An 18,273-nucleotide genomic window follows, 5' to 3' on the forward strand; every position below is an offset into this window, starting at 1 on the left:
TTTGAGTCGGTCTGAGTCTGCGCGTCAGGAACGGAAGTTCTCAAAAATCGCTAAAAGTGGGCTTCAACTGTCTCAACTGAGTTCCAATGAGATCGCTCTGTCCATTTCTTTTACTGTCTATGGTTTTAGCCGGGTTTTCGACTGGAAGGCTCTATAGAAATCTGGCACCCTATTGAACGAAGTTAAACTGAGAGAGCGTGCGTTCACAGCATAGACAGTAAAATAAATGGACACAGCGACCCCGTTGATTTCAACGGAGAGAGTTGAAGCCAAGGGGGTAATCCATCAGCCGGAAGTTGAAGCTGCCTCCGGGGGCCGCCATTGTAGCTGGCTATCACCTGCTGTTAGCATCCCATTGACTCCCATTCATTTTGGCGTCACTTTGACAGCGAATAACTTTACATCTGAGGCGTCCAACGACTCCATTTGTCCATTATTTATTTCTAAAGAAACACGACAATGTATAAAAGGCTCCATTACTTTGTATCTTCCGTTATGGCCCCGTAGAAGCCATTCTTGTAAAAATAGGCTAACGATTGCGTCATAACCACGGGACGCTCTGTCGCACAGTAGAGAAATTACCGTATAGACAGAAGTAGAAGCTCGTAGGCAATCGTTTACTGTCTATGAGGCAATCGGGTGGACATGGAGGCATAAAGTCAAGGGAGAAGCCCATAGATAGAGAGTTCATAAAAGCAACGGGACAAAATATTTCAACAACAGATTTGTTTCAGATTTCAATTCAGATTTGTCCCGGCACAGCTACTAGAAGGTCAGAACGGTTGCTCACGTGACAACTACGTCGTCAAGCTCAGTTTGAGCCTGCGCAGAACGCTTGGCTATCAGGAAGTGAGTGCCCATGTTGGGCTTCAACTCTCTCCGTTTAAATCAACGGGGTCGCTGTGTCCATTTCTTTTACTGTCTATGGTTGAAGCCCAACATGGGCACTCACTTCCTGATAGCCAAGCGTTCTGCGCAGGCTCAAACTGAGCTTGACGACGTAGTTGTCACGTGAGCAACCGTTCTGGTTACAAGAGGTAAAAACGATATAAATACTGTTCGTTTTCTCACACAAACCGCTCGTTTCGTGTCTTAGGCCATCAATGTGTACTTACATTTACGAGTCATTAAATCATGTTTAATTGTGCTTTCTACGTTTAAAATAGCTTTCTCTTGGTTACTTCTCTGCCCATACATTTGTTTGGTCTTCACTGCTCTTCCAAGTTTCAAGGATTGCCAAACGTGTATAAATGTATATTTTCTCCATTAACATATACCTACAATGTCTGTTATATTTATTGCAATTCAACAGGTGCTTGTATACTTCGCATGATAACTTTTTCAGAAGCAGTCCAATGTGTGTATATCTAACAGTAGATTTTTCTCACTGTTAAAATCTTCACACCTTGAGACACTTAACCAACTTCATGTGCCCAAAACCTGTAGGCATATGTACCTGTAGGTACATATTGTCTTACATGAACAATTTCTCAGCATATAAACTTAACTTTCCTCTTCTGCTGTTATGTGTCCACTTTTCACTCTGTGTTTTGTTGAAGTATGCCATAGATAAAACCATCTTCCAGTAATATCTTGTGGGCTACTTCACTGCTCTAATTAAAATAGTTTGCAATATCCTGACACCTTGTGGTGAAGATTGGCATTGGCACTTTTCACCTTAAATTCATGTTTTTTTGTTATTCAGTGAAATTGAGAACCGTTCGTGTGTGTGTGTACATATAATAAATCCACATAAATATAAATCTATATAGCATAAAGTATTTGCCATATATGTGTATGTATATTTCATGTATGTTTATTGTCATTGACGGCTGCATTAAGACTCTTTCTTTTTGTATCCCAGGAGTTAAAATGTATTTTAACCCAACATTTCTCTATGTCGTTTTTTTAAAGCAATAAATCTACTGCGAAAATTACGCGAATAAATAATTAAGCAAACCAGTAGGCTACCAATCTGCCCTGTGATCCGATAGAAATGCTAAAATACCTACATGGACAGCAAATAAAACGCTTTAAAGTTTAAACCGTTTAAACATACCGGTAGGTGGTAAAGAGAGACCGTACGAATGAATAAACTGATTAATCAACGTTGTAAGTATACGTCATGACGTTTAATCAAGACGGCGGATGGAGATGATGTTGTGTTGGCAGTTTGCGTTCCTGCTCTGCTACATGACTTCTGAGCATTGAGATGATAATGGGCTACACAACGCGGCTAACGTGAGCAGTTCGTTGCCAAATGACTCTTATTCAACTCTCTATGTTGACTCGTTTCGCTTGAAAGCTCATATGAAGCGCAAAGTGAAGTTTCCAGATATGATGTAAAGTAAATGTTGAAAAGATTGGTAAAATATAAAGAGAAAAAATACGGTTTACTTTCCTCTATTTAAAATCACAGTTACCGTTTCTGCTATTGAAAGTTTTTTTGCTGTCAAGCAGACAAAATATTAAAAGGAACGGAACTATTTCTTTAGGAAATCTCTTTTGGCGGAAGGATACAATACTTCAGTGCGAGACACGAACAGGTGTATGACGCAAAACAGTCGGTCTGTCCACCATCACAAAACCCGAGTTACAAGTTCACATCCCATACTTGCACCGTATCCGCAAAATATATGCTTAATTGTACAACGAAGTACATATCCTCAGAAAGCAGATTCAGCATGACGTAAGGTAAGAAGATGGATAACATTTGTTGTTTCGCTAGCTCGGTGGCTAATCGTAGCGGCAAGTGCATTGATTAACGTTACTGATGCTTGGATGGCTTTTGCCAGCCAGCGACCAGTTAGTATCTCAGAGCTAAAGCGGGCTATCATACATTTTTATTGTACTGTTTACGTGTCATTTTACGTTAGATGTATTTTCTCAGTAACGGTATCGACTGTGAAAGCGGCACACAGATTTGAATGTCCTCTCAGAAGTACTTTGCACGTATTGAGAGCAGTATGTTCATATTTGGAGGGCTTGGTTGCTATAATTTGCCCTATATGTGTGCATGTAATAATACTGAATACAAAATAATATTATATTAAGGAACGAACATTATTCTTGTTCAACTCGTGAAGTTTGCTTGTCTGACAGCAGCAGTGTTTTGACAGTGCGCAACTTAGTTGAAACGCACTCTTGTACGATTGCAGATGATTGTCCTCTAATGTCGCTGCCTGAGGGGATAAGTTACATTTCCTGTATTTTATTAGGTTCGGTTTCCCCAAACCCTTATTAGTACAGCAGGTCCGTTATTCTGAATGATTAATTGTGAACTGCACCCGTGCGATAGTTCGCGAACTCGTTTCAGGTGCCATATGGTAAAATGACTCGTCCTGCCATTGATTATTCCTTTTTTAAAGGTCTCCAAAGAATGTAAATGAAGAATACGGCCGTACTGGTCACATCATTTCTTCTCTGGGACACAAAATATGAACCTAGACATTCAGAATATATTGTACTGACAGCTTTAGTCACCATTTACTTTCATTGCACATTTTTCCATAAAGTGAAAGGTGACGGAGACTCTTATTCTGCCTTGCATCTCTTTTTGTGTTGTGTTCCACAAAAGAAAGTCATGTGTGATGACTAATTTACTTTTCTTTCATTGTATTAGAATAATAATTAGTTTATTTTTTAAATAGTTAAACTATTAATAAAATAGTTTAATATTTCTCCTTTTTTTATTTGATTCTCTTCCACAGTGCTTCATAGGATTGTAGTTCTTTACCTCACTGAAGCTGTTAAAGGTGCAGTAAGCAATTTCTGGTAAACGCTGTTCATATTTACAATTGCCAATACAAACAAGCCCCTACCCAAAAAGATCACACCCCTATTTTGATGCCTCCACCCCCATGTTCACTAGCGTGTGCCGTGTGCAATACAGGCAATGAGAATGAGAAAATCTGCTGTGCCTGCCGCTCGATGGTATGATGCCATCAATAAGTGAAAGCAGTTTGTTACTATGATAATTCAGGTTTAATGTCTAATTGTAATTTAAAGGGGTCATGAACTGGATTTGTTATATATATATATATATATATATATATATATATATATATATATATATATATATATTTTAGAGATGCATCGATTGATCGGCTGGTGACCGGAATCGGCCGATTTTCATGTGATCGGCCATGATCGGCGACCGGCCGGTCAGTCTGACATAATCCGATTTTATGCCGGTCAAATGCACTCGGGCGCCGCACGATTAACATCGCGCAACATCAACATCACACTTGCGCACGGAACGCGCACATGTAGTAACGGCCGTTTCACACCGCAAGCGGGAGCAGCGCGTTTTTTTTTTGTTCGGCGTGCATGTTAATCAATGAGTGCATTCACACCGGGAGCCGGAGCAGCGCGTGAGCGTTGAGCAGGAGCGTCGCGTGAGCAAAAGTGAAGCGCGGGTTTCGGCGCCGAGTCTATTTTTGCTGCGCTCAATTTAAGTGAAAGCACACTTTTGATGGACAAAATAAATATGATTTCATCCAAAATGCACAGAATTTGCATGTTTTAACAAGAACTGAAGTAGGCTAGGCTATGTCAGAAAAGAAAATGAAGAATCAAAAATATTTATAGAAAATTTACCCATTTAAACTTGTTTTTATCGTTTCCCTGCACATGCTCCACTTGTCCTGTTTAGCTTGGCTGGACATGTGTCAGATGAGAGAAGAACTGTTTGAGAAATATAACTTGCCATTGATGTACAAGTGATTGCAATAGGCCTGTGTGTGTGTGTGAGAAATATCTTTATACTGCAAGGCTATATTTATTTTATTTATATATTATTTTATTGCCATTACCTGTTTTCATACAGAAGTTTAGTTTGCTAAATATATCAACTTTTTTTTAGTTGGATATTGGATGTGAAACGGAAATGGTTCTTCCATAACAGTGCACTTTAGATGTGTGTGAATTTCCCACACCAGGAGTAATTTATATAGTTCTATTTTATTGCGATTATCTGTTAAAAAAAAATTTTATGCAAAATGTTATATTAAAGAGAAGATAGAAAATAAATATTTGTGTGTGCTGTAAAGTGGTTTGAAAAAATGAAATCGTAATCGGCTAAAATCGGTATCGGCAGGTCAAACTCAAGGAAAAATCAGAAATCGGGATCGGCCTAGAAAATTGTAATCGGTGCATCTCTAATATATATATATTAGTGCTGCCGCGATTAGTCGACTTAATCGACCATTCAAATTAGTCGGCGCCAATTTTTTTAGTCGACGTGTCGTTTTACTATTGACCGCATATTTATTTTTGGTCTCCCGTCTCAAACGGCTCACTGTAATTCACCTCCACACACCAGTCTGTGCGCTGTGTGCGCCCTGCTGTGCTGGTTAATCTGCTATAATCGTCCTTCTCCCTCCCCCGCCTTCACTGCTTTGATATGAAAAATTGCGGAGGCAGGTGATGGTGCTTTCACACTGGGCTCGTTTGCTGCGGTCCGAGCCCGCGCGCGATTGTTCCCGGCGCCCCCGCAGCGTTGGTCTGGTTTCACACTCAACTGAATTCTACCGAACCCTGGTGTGTTTGCGTGCATCTTACGCCATCGCAAACGTGCATGCGCGTGATAGAAAACAGACCGCGGGTCAATATATATATATATATATATATACATATATATATATATATATATATAGGCCTATATATTTTTTTTTTTATTAATTCTGTGCTATTATGCGCAGCTGAGTGAACAACACAGGTGCGTGTGTCGCATAAGGTGGCCTTCTGCTGCTTGCAAATGGACTCTTTTGAGGAGACTCTTTTCCAGATTTGTTGCCCTTATTCCACGCGCTAAGCGCGAATACACTGCAGACTCGCTCTCGCTCGTATCCAAGGTAAATCATCAACACTATCATCCCTTACATGTGTTTTATTTAACTAAATACATAATCACCTAAAACGCGCACCCGAGTCCATGTTGCTTTCACATTCACACGAACCGCGGCACGGGCCCGGCATGCACGCAAGTGTAAACGCGAGCTGCATATCAGCGTGCCTGCCTGCTTTCAGTGCGATTCATTATAAGGCAGAGCTAAGTGTAGTAGGCTAGTCCAGACTCTTTCAATTCAATTCCAATTTATTTGTATAGCGCTTTTCACAATACATATTGTTTCAAAGCAGCTTTACCTAAAATGCATGCATTGCATCTACTTTAGCCTACAATTCAGAGTGATGTTATCAGTTATGCATTTCAGAAATGTACATATAAAAATGTACAGTAAGCTAATGTATTAATTTAAGGCAGAACAAAGAGCTAATTAAAGTAATGAATACATGCATGTTTGTTAATAGAGGATTAGATTAGGACTCTGACTAATATGGTATAGCCTAATGGAAATGCAGATACTTATGCTTAGATTGTTAATACATAGCTAACTTTAACTTGCCGCGACTGGGAGATCCATGTATGCGCACTGAAAGGCTTTCACTCAGCGCGCACACTGTTACAACAACGGGCTTTGAGTGAGTCATTCGTTCATTCAACGAACACGTTCAAAAAAGCTGATTCATTAAAAGAGATGTAATGAAACAAGGTGTTAATTATTTTTAACTTTGAGTTCCACTTTTCAAGGCTCAGCTGAGCAGCAATGCGTCGCATGGGTAACGCTGAAGCTGATGCTTCACTTATTAGAGACCAATATGGCATTGATTCAATGCGTGACTCGCTGATTTTATTTCCCCGCGGCTTCCTCGCGCTGTGGAATGCTGACCAGGGGTGCCTTTCCCGAAAGCATCGTTAGCCAACTATGGTCGCAAATCCCATTGAACTCTATTGGTAACAACGGAACTTGCGACCATAGTTGGCTAACGATGCTTTCGGGAAACGCACCCCAGCGCTGCTCCTGACGCGCATTTATGGTAAATACCCGTGACGTGAACGCTAAAAGGATATGACGACAAATATTTCGCTTTCCTTTGACACGGCAACCTTTTTCACGAATACATATGACTTCAAAGACAGACGCAGGTAATCGCACGCGCTCTGCCGATCTCTCTCATTCACTGTCTGACTGTGCGAAGCCTCTTTAGGCTACACATCACCACGATAAACATTCTTGTTTGTTATCATTATGAACTTGTTTAACATTCAATACACATGCATGAAGTTCAAAACAAGCAGTTAAATGTCTATAATAGCCTAATAGTATCAATATGTTGCATAACTACAGTCCTGTAATTCAGGTAACAGCTGGAAAAAACAAAAAAAACTCATATCTAAATCTCGAAAATCGGATCAGATCGGATAATCTGATCCGATCGAATAATATCATTATCCGATCGAAAATCGAATAATGATAATCGATTCAAGATCTTGAGAATCGGAATCGAATCGATTCTTGAAATTTGAATCGAAACCCAGCTCTAGTCGAAAGATTAGTCGTTATAAAATTAGTCGTTAGTGGAAGCACTAATATATATATATATTTGGGCCGGGACTCGATTAAAAAAATTAAACTAATTAATTAGAGGCTTTGTAATTAATTAATCGAAATTAATCGCATTTGAATCGCATATATATTTGACCTGAAAACAGTGAGAAGTAATTTTTTTCACATGGATTTTTAATATACCATTGAATAATGACGGAATACATAAGCTTAAGCAACACAATATTGTTTATTTTTGTTCAACCAAGTCCAGCAGACCAGTGCAATTTTTGCCATTAAGTGTAGCAATAGCATATTGCTACACTATAGCATAGCAAAAGCATATTGCTACTCTACACTAATAGCAATAGCGAATTCCTTGTTGCATAGCTTGCACACAACCATGCTCTTATCGACGCTTCCATCCGTTCGTTTTTTGTAACAAAATTTCCCAGCCACCGGCCAACCAAAGCGATCTCGCCAGCTTCTTCGTCATGAACGCTAGTTGGTGCGCCAGTATAATCGGTCCGCCGAAACTCATCCAGTGAGAAACGTTCCGCGGTGCAAAAATAAGTGCGATTAAAATAACTTGTGTAATTAATTAACGCGTTAAAGTGTGTAATTAATTAATCTTAATTAACGCGTTAAAGTCCCGGCCCTAATATATATATATATATATTAGGGCTGTCAGTTATTAACGGCGTTAACGCAAACCCATTTTAACGGCGTTAATTTTTTTATCGCGCGATTAACGGTCTTTTTGGCCTAGCAAACTTTGTAGGTTTTTTTTCACATGCTTTTGCAACAGGACGGCATGCGGGCCGCTGCGCTATGAAACACATTCATTTCAATGGCTTGCGGCGCGCGAGGACGTTTTGAAAGCGCAAGCGGATCTAGCTAGACCGGAAACAAAACAACAGGCACGCCGCACACACTTGTTTGGGCTTGCGAGCCGGATGCGCGAGCGCGAATCTCTCTGCTCGCGCGCGGAATATAATGTGCCGATTACGAATCTCTCTGCTCGAGTCGCGCGCGCTCTCAGATACACTCTGCTCTTGTAAGAATTTTCTCTGGGCTCACTCAGAGAATATGCCTGCACTTAAAACGTGTTCAGTGCAATCGCGAATCTCTCCTCTTCCCCAGCTAACAATTTTAGGTTATAAGAATGTTTTCATAACGTTCCCATTAAGTTATAAAAACGTTATTTCTGAATGTTATAGGAACGTTCAAAACGTCCAGTTCTGAGTGGATGACGAGCGTGAGACGCCGAAATGGATGCCAATAAGATTCTGAATGGAAAGTTTACTTTTAAAAAGTTGCCAAATGGTTCCATTGACGAGACCAAAGTGATCTGTGTGTTTTGTCGTTGTGAACTGAGCTATCATCATCGCAGCACGTCCAGTCTGAATACCACTTGATGATGGCCAGCACACACACACACACACACACACACACACACACACACACACAGCTGATGCGAATTCTCCGCCCCCTTGTCAATATCAGGACCTCGTCAGTATTTATTTCACCCTTTTATTGATGGACAGTGTTATATTGTGTGAGAGATTATTTGCTCCAAGTGATAATGTTTTAGTGTGAAATTGAACACAGTATATGCCAATATTGTTTTCAATAAAAAACATTTGCACAAAGCAAGCCGATCCACTTTTCCATGTTGATAAGAGCATTAAAATGAGAAAAAAATAATGGGACAAAAAGAAATCAAGAGACATTTAGAATAGATAAAAATGTGCGATTAAATGCGATTAATCGCGAGTTAACTATGACATTAATGCGATTAATCGCGATTAAATATTTTAATCGTTTGACAGCACTAATATATATATATATATATATATACACACCTAAAGGATTATTAGGAACACCATACTAATACTGTGTTTGACCCCCTTTCGCCTTCAGAACTGCCTTAATTCTACGTGGCATTGATTCAACAAGGTGCTGAAAGCATTCTTTAGAAATGTTGGCCCATATTGATAGGATAGCATCTTGCAGTTGATGGAGATTTGTGGGATGCACATCCAGGGCACGAAGCTCCCGTTCCACCACATCCCAAAGATGCTCTATTGGGTTGAGATCTGGTGACTGTGGGGGCCATTTTAATACAGTGAACTCATTGTCATGTTCAAGAAACCAATTTGAAATGATTCGAGCTTTGTGACATGGTGCATTATCTTGCTGGAAGTAGCCATCAGAGGATGGGTACATGGTGGCCATAAAGGGTTGGACATGGTCAGAAACAATGCTCAGGTAGGCTGTGGCATTTAAACGATGCCTAATTGGCACTAAGGGGCCTAAAGTGTGCCAAGAAAACATCTCCCACACCATTACACCACCACCACCAGCCTGCACAGTGGTAACAAGGCATGATCGATCCATGTTCTCATTCTGTTTACGCCAAATTCTGACTCTACCATCTGAATGTCTCAACAGAAATCGAGACGCATCAGACCAGGCAACATTTTTCCAGTCTTCACCGGTCCAATTTTGGTGAGCTCTTGCAAATTGTAGCTTCTTTTTCCTATTTGTAGTGGAGATGAGTGGTACCCGGTGGGGTCTTCTGCTGTTGTAGCCCATCCGCCTCAAGGTTGTGCGTGTTGTGGCTTCACAAATACTTTGCTGCATACCTCGGTTGTAACTAGAGGGTGACACGGGAGTGGATTTTCAAACCTCTCCCGTCCCACTCCAACGAAAAAACATCCAATCCCGCCCCAATCCCAGAAGAATGACTCCTATTCCCTCCCACTCCCGTGTTGTGTTTTTTTTACCGGAATCTGTCAGTTACAGTAAAAAAAATACAGTTCAGATATGAGCATAGCACAGTTTGTTACTTTATTGAACTGAAAGAACAAAATTTAAACAAAAAATAAATATCCTTCTTGAACTAAGATTTCCTTCTTGAGATTGAGTTTCCTTTAAGAATGAGTCTCACTGTTGCTATGTAAGAACAAGAGTGTGTCCACACATTCCGGACTGAGGCTGGTGCGCCTTTCCTCAATTAATCTTCCAGCAACACTGAAGCTCCTCTCTGATAGACAAAATTTCACACAAAAAGTGCCCAAAATGCACAGAATAAGCATGTCTAGTGAGTTTTAACAAGAACTTGAGTAGGCAAAAAAAGAAAATGAAGACTAAAAAATAGTTAGGCCTATAGAAGATTAGGCTGTTTAAACTTGTTTTTAATTATTCAGTTTGGGTGAATATATATTATATAAATATATATTATATTTAAAATAAATATAATGGTGTATTATATTTATTTATATATATATATATTTTAATGGTGTATTATATATATAAAAAAACTAAAGTAAACTTGCCAGAAAATATTATATATAAAGTTTCTTTTAGTTTATGTAACACAGACAGCTACAACCCAAATTAAACCCAAGTGTGCGGCTTTTTGTGTGTGTGTTTTGTAGTCTTGTAAACATATCGAAATTATGACTGAAACGAATAGATTGGAGCTGTTTTCTGGGTTGTTTTGTTTAACATTTATATGCGAATGTTGTACACCTCCCCTTAACAAACTTTCAAGACTATCAATTTTATAAATTACCAACTTCTAAAACTTCTTTGTAAAGAATTGCTCGCTTATGTAGCTTTGGAGCCGCTGCTGTGACACTGTACAAACGCTTCCAGTGTGAATTCTCTCGCGCGTCTGCAGCTGCAGTGACGATGTAGTTACGCTGACGCGCTGCTCAAGCGGCGCTCACTGTGGAGCACGTCATTCACTTTACCAACCACACCAAAGCAAACAGGAGAGCATAAAGAGACGAGGCAAATAGAATTTAGTTCAAAATTTAAATATAGAGTTTATTTATAGAAACTGTATATTTGTGTATAAAGTTGGGTATCATAGTTTTATTACGATTCCCGGTCCCGCCCACTCCCGCTGACATTTTTTCCTTTCCCGTTCCAATCCCGTGATACATAGTGATTTTGTTTCCCATCACGGGAATCCCGAAAAAATCTCAGCCTCTAGTCGTAACGAGTGCTTATTTCAGTCAAAGTTGCTCTTCTATCAGCTTGAATCAGTCGGCCCATTCTAGGGCTGTAGTCAACCAAAGAAATCCTTAGTCGACCAAAGTCTTGTCCTGCGCAACGATTAGTCGACTAAAAAAAAAAAAAAAAAAAGACGCGATGTTTTGATTGAACATTTTTTAACAATTGTCATAGAGCATTTATAAAACAACAACGAAAAAACATCAAAAATACATACAACTATAATAATAATACAATTCTTTGAAAATTAAGTGATTTTTTTTTAACTGCAAAAAGTGAGGAGCTCTGTCCTAGGTCTATAGTGACAGTCACAATCGCGCACCTGACCACACCACACGCTACAAAAAATATAACTGCTATCTGCCACAATGAAAAATCCTAACAAAAGCTCTCGTTTATACAGGCTGTATATTCTTCTTTACTTTCAAAGCTATAGGTTAACTTTTGTCCAGCCTATCTAGGCGTTTTAAAACAAACACACACAAAAACCCAAAGAGCCTAAAAAACAATCCTAATAATAATAGGCTTTATTGTAGGACCGCATATAGGTTTATTTTCGTTTTGTTACATTATTTAGGCTATTTTCAAATGCGTCAAGTGTACAAATAAAAACAAAAACATATCAAGAAAACACAATCTATTGAGTCAGCATGATAAAGCCGTTAAAGGGACTGCTCACGTCTTTTGTGCGCTCAAGTTCGATTTCAAATGTAGGCGCGCGGTGTGCGCTAATGATGGAAGCAACGGTCGCGGTGCGACGCCTCTTTTTTTTCCAAGTGCGTCCACGCCGCATCGAGATACAAACATATAGTGTATAAAAACATAAAAACCGAAACAAGTAGCGTTCTAACTGAATGAATACAGCTAAACTACCTATATCCCTTACTGAGCATGAAGCAGCAGCGCAGCCGGCCACAGGTGCGAGCCGAGTGTTCTATGTGTGTGCGCTAAACTGTGGCGCTGTTACAAAATAGCCTAAATTAAAGCATTTAAAGTTGGGGATAAACCATAGGCTAATTATATTTAGAATACAGTAATATTTAACTGCTTATAAAGGAATAAAAATCAAGGAGTAAATCATTGAAAATTTCTTTCTATTGGTAAAAAAAAAAATGCAACTGGTCGACCAATAAGAATGTCAGTCGACCAAGACGGCATCGACCGATTAGTCGACTAAACGACTAAAGTTGACAGCCCTAGCCCATTCTAGCACCCTCTAGCATCAACAAGGCATTTTCGCCCACAATACTGCCACATACTGGATGTTTTTCCTTTTTCACACCATTCTTTGTAAACCCTAGAAATGGTTGTGCGTGAAAATCCCAGTAACTGAGCAGATTGTGAAATACTTAGACCGGCCCGTCTGGCACCAACAACCATGCCACGCTCAAAATTGCTTAAATCACCTTTCTTTCCCATTCTGATATTCAGTTTGGAGTTCAGGAGATTGTCTTGACCAGGACCACACCCCTAAATGCATTGAAGCAACTGCCATGTGATTGGTTGATTAGATAATTGCATTATGAGAAATTGAACAGGTGTTCCTAATAATCCTTTAGGTGAGTGTATATATGTATGTTTCCTGAGGTATACTTATAATAATATGATTTTTACATAAAAAATTGTCACAATTTAGAAATAAATGGCTATTACCCTGATTTTACCCCTTTGATTTGAACGCTCTGTTTGAAGGGGTGTGTCTGCTGTGAGACTACAGTGTAAACGCCCACTACTGTGATTGGCTAACATTCATAATGGATCTCATCATTGCAATGTGATTTCGGCACTCTCACAACATGCTTTCACCATAAATAACAATGCAAACACGATGTAAATACAGTAAGAGCTTCATTGTGCAGTGTAAACAGTGTCATTGATAACGGGAGTTTTGGCAAGTGTCCAGATAAACTGTGTGATTGACATATTAGGTGATTGTAAAGGAAGCATTCTTTGATCGCATTCTGCATGTAATTTAATCACAATTTAAATAACAGATTATTTTCATGGTACTAAGAGAAACAATGTGAAGTTGATCATTTAGTCACTGGTTTGATTTACTGATGCATAAACAGTATTGAACGATTTTGAGACAAAAAAAAATCTGTCGGAACTTGAATAACCGCACATCAGAAATCACTGATCACAGATCAGGTATTAGAATAAACATGATTACTTACATGTTCTTAACCTCGTAAATGTTGATGAAATCAGAGTATTCTAAATGAGCGACGGCGTTCCCGAGGTAAGTAATATCACGCCCAAACCATGTCCATCCTTAGCACTAGTTCAATCGCAATAAACACCTTTATTAGACAGATACGCGTATCTGCGTCTTTATGCAGAGCTACCTCGCAGCTTGAGCTATAACGCATCTTGTCTTACTCCTTTACAGATAGGCCTACATGTGATCAAATATAGCCTATTTAAGATATATTTCTATGTTTAAATTTTCATCTATTCTTAACATGTTTATTAGGCCACCAAAAGTATGTAATTTCTGCGTACGAGTTTCAGTTGTTCCTATATTTTTTCGGAATTTACATTTTAGAACTAAAGTTATTGATGAATCATGATTGGTTTGTAAAAACGTTCAGTACGCAGATTTCACGCACAAATTTGTGCGTATGCATGCTTAGTGAATGAGACCCATTGTTTGGTCAGTGCTAACAAAGATTATTTTGTCAGCTTGAAGTTTTGGAATCTTCTTTAAAACCGACACTCCCTTGACATACGTATAGTGTGGCTGTAAGGTTTGTCTCTGTTTGTCTACTGTGGTTCACGCCCTCCTTAAGCACAGGGTAGGTTATGATATCCTGCCAGAGATCACCAGCTTGTGACACCCAGGAGCTGAGATGTCTGATGGCCTCGGAGTGCATTGTGTCCAGCTGTGTTGGAAAAAAGTACCCCAATATGAGCCTCAATGAGAAAGATCCCGTCCCTCAGCAGCCCCACCTCCATCTTTCCTTCCTCCAGCTTCTTCTAGTCACAACAACACGCTGTGAGTCATGTAACACACTGACTGCCCCCGTCCCTCCCTCTGTTCTCCCCTTGTTGCTGTCGTCAGAGAGCTGCCACGTGCCTCATGGCATGAATGGCCTTCGGTTGGCAGGCGTCTCTCACAATCACGGTCTCGCACACACCAGTGTTACTTTTGTGTCTACTCCCATAGTTTTTATTAATATGCCGAATTTTATTTTACATTTTTCTATTTTCATTTTTATTTAATGTTTTAGTAAATGCTGATTTTATATTAAGTTTTAATTATGTTAGTACATCAAGTTATCTTTATTACAAAAATGTTGCCTCATCAACTAGATAAAATAAGTTTAAGTTTTTTTTTATATTTTGTTTTATTTCTGTTAATGGTGATTTTATTTCAAGTAATTCTTTTTTATGGTCTCAGTGTAATAACCCTGGTACACACGTATACACCCGTTAAGACAGCCACACCAGCAGTTTGTTCATTTTAGATCATTCACCCCAAAATCACAGTAACCCTGGTGTCGGTGTTATGAAAACGGTACATCTTGTATCTTATATACGCTACATGATCTATCTACCTAACTTGACATGATCCAATCTACTTTCATTAGCAGCTTGCAGCCTACAGACTCTATTTTCTTGAGAGTCCTGGGATTTGTAACTGTTATAGGAAATTGTAAGGTTTCAGTGTTTCTTTCTTAGAGTGTCTTCTGGGAGTTGGGTCTCGTTTGACTTTGAACGATTCCGATTTCGATTCTGCTTATTGATTCCGATTCTTATCGATTCCTAATTTCGATTCCAATAAGGTAAAAAAAAAAAACTTATATTAGTATTGCAAAACATTTAATTGTAGCTGAATATCATGAACAAAAATCAACAGGCTAAAGAACACTTATCCAAGGAACTTTTGCCTGTGGTTTAAAAATACCATAGAAAAACTAGCCTAACTAATACAAAAATTTGCAATCGCAACAAATAGATACAACTGAACAAAGATACGATTGAAATAAACAGTGTTTTAAAATTTTCAGGTATTCGGGTACAGAAACTGTAATCAAATGTAAAATAACACTGCACTTTATAAATAAAATATGCGTTACAAATATAGGCCTAGTTACAAATGTTATTCAGTCAAGAACGAGTGAATTTTCTCTTTGTCTTTTGTTGTTTGATTAGTGTTATAGAGACGGCAGCTGCTGTCACATAAAGAGTTCCCCAATATAGTTACACATGCACTGAAAACAGCGTGCGAGTCTTCTTGCGCTTAAATGGTATAAAATTACATTAAAATCACTTTTTCTGTACGCACGTTTCGAATGTGTGTGCAGCACATTAAACACCACGTGAGTCGTCTCGTGCTTGAATGGTTTTAGGGATGTCCCGATCCGATACTCAGGATCGGTATCGGCTCCGATACTGCCATTTTTGCGGGATCGGGTATCGATCAGACGAGGCCGATCCAAATCCGATATTGTGGGTATACTATTATGTGTTATTGTTAAGCCCCACAAAAGGCACAAAACATTCTAAAGTACCATAACGTTTTCGTGCACTCTATTATAAGTGTTCTGAAGCCATTATGTGAGATATAAATTAATATTTAAGTCATTAAATTCAAGATCACGTAAACTTTTCCCTCTCGCGGCTGTCAGTCATTCCCCATTCAGCATTCAAACAGCGCGTCGCGTTCGGTTACAGTCAATGATGAAACTATCTTCAAGATGATTCAATGTTAATACTATTATACTTGATCTTTAAGATAAAGGTCTATGTTTTCGCATAAAACAACTTTATCTTGCTGGACTTTATTGCTGTAACTCAATCGTGTTACTCTCTACTGGGTGTCGGACGCTGTCGGTTTGATCACAACACTAGAGTCAGAGCACTATAATTGTTCTTCACGCGCACAGTAACTGACATTTAAAACTGTTAAAAGAAAAGGCTCAATAAACGATTGCATAGATAGATACTGTATAATACACTGTCCATCAATATGTATCTCCGTTGTGCTTTGAACTTTTCAAAGCGGACTCGACGCGCTGCGTGCTGTAACTCCACGTGGCTTCAAGCGCATCATTCTCCGCTCGGGATGCACATAAGCGCTCTGTGCCGCACTGTATTGGAGCCTTTCATATCATAATGCAGTGACGCAATTAAAGCTTATTAACATTAATAATTATTAATTTTGCTGCCTCATTAAATAGCTGTGCAATACACTTAAAACATGTCTCAATTTTATAGCAGATTTAGCTATATCTAAAATAATTATCTTTTTCATTTTTGTTATCTTGTTTTTCATGAATGTATTTTACAACAATAAAAAGAGCAATGTGTATTATCCACTAATCTAGTTTATAATAGCATTTTTGTCATAGATTATGATAATATATTTTGGGGATTTGTTGTTTATCTTTATAATGAAGCTGTCTGTATTAAGTAGATTGTGTTTAACACACACAAGAGTGATAATCAGTTTAACACACAGTTATAGAAATTCGACTTGATTTAAAAAACAAAAACTGTACTGGTATTTACAATGTAGAATGCTGCTGTTTAAATTGTTTTAACTTTAAGCCTGTTGGTAGCTAGCTAATTACTGAAGTACCTGTATTTTCTTTCATTTATATATTTCTTTATTTTTTTGTAGTATTTGAATAAAGGGTGGCAATCTTTCATAATCAACTGTTGTTGTGGACTATATAGGAGGTATATTTTAGGTGGCTAATTGAGAAAATTGCTATATTTTTTATTAGTTTAAGAATAAAATAAAAATATCGGATTAATATCGGTATCGGCAAAAGCCAAAGCTGCGGCATCGGTATCGGTATCGGAAGTGAAAAAGTGGTATCGGGACATCCCTAGTTTAAAATCACTTTTTCTGTGAGCGCGCTTTGGATGAGTGCAGCACAAACAACAGCGCGCTTGAAAAGTCATATTGAAACACTCATAAAGGAATCAAAATTTTCATTTTATAACAAGTATCCGATTCCTGACCTCAAGTATTCGATTCCCAACCCTATCTGGGAGCACTGACTCCTCTCACACACTGATCGCTAATGCGGTGCCATCGGCTGCTTTCCTGTGTTTTTTTGGTTGCTGTGGGGTCTGTTGCCATAGGGATGATACTATCGATGGGGTTTACAGCGTGATGAGGAGTGTCATTGTTTGTAAGTGTTTGTTTATGATGGAGACTCCAGCAGTGATGTCTTGACTGTCCTCTGAGGCTCAGGCACACTGCTCTATTGTACATGAATCTGATCTCATTTGGGTTTGTAAATGGATAAAAAGCTATATTTTAAAACTGAGAACTACAAATATAAATGGTTTTCATTCAATGTTGTTTTCTTTACAAAATTCTTCACTAATTTTATTTATTTACAAAACGAAAATTCATAGCAAGCTGCACATTATACAGATATAATGTAACTTCATTACATAGGAGTACACTGCACATCTTTATTGACGATTTGAAGACATTCTTACTGATGATTTCAAAACTTTCACTAAGCTTTCTTTTTTTTTTTTTTTTTTTTGCAGTTTGCTTCAAAACAGGGTTTCAGGGTTTACAAAACCTCATATGTTATCCATTTTAGATAATGTTATCCTTTGTGACAATGTAGAACATGGTTCTCAACCAGGGGACTTCAGCAAACTTATCCAAAGCACCAAAATAGGGTAAAAAAATATTTTTAATATTTAAAAAAAAATACTTATATTTAATCCTTATTCAGTTCATCATGAACAACTGGAAACATCATGGAAACAGTTGAATATTTTTTGTGGGCAGTAGGGGACCTTGGAGTCAAAACAGTTGAGAACCACACACAGAATACAAAAAAACAAATGTTCAGGTTTGCAAGGCAAAAACACAAAACAA

The 18,273-nt window shown here is 38.5% G+C and overlaps 1 protein-coding gene across 2 annotated transcripts in view; it reads left to right on the plus strand.

Moving 5' to 3' along the window:
• Positions 1-2,542: 2,542 nt before the first annotated feature.
• Positions 2,543-18,273, plus strand: part of sgsm3 (small G protein signaling modulator 3) — a 35,356-nt gene continuing 19,625 nt past the window's right edge. For both annotated transcript variants that reach the window (XM_056255165.1, XM_056255164.1), the window contains exon 1: positions 2,543-2,694. The gene's annotated coding sequence lies outside the window, so the exon portion shown is untranslated. The remainder of the gene's footprint in view (positions 2,695-18,273) is intronic.

Source organism: Rhinichthys klamathensis, unplaced genomic scaffold (assembly GCF_029890125.1).
Source record: "Rhinichthys klamathensis goyatoka isolate OS25496 unplaced genomic scaffold, OSU_Roscu_1.1 h1tg000119l_1, whole genome shotgun sequence".
In the NCBI taxonomy this organism is placed as follows: Eukaryota; Metazoa; Chordata; class Actinopteri; order Cypriniformes; family Leuciscidae; genus Rhinichthys; species Rhinichthys klamathensis.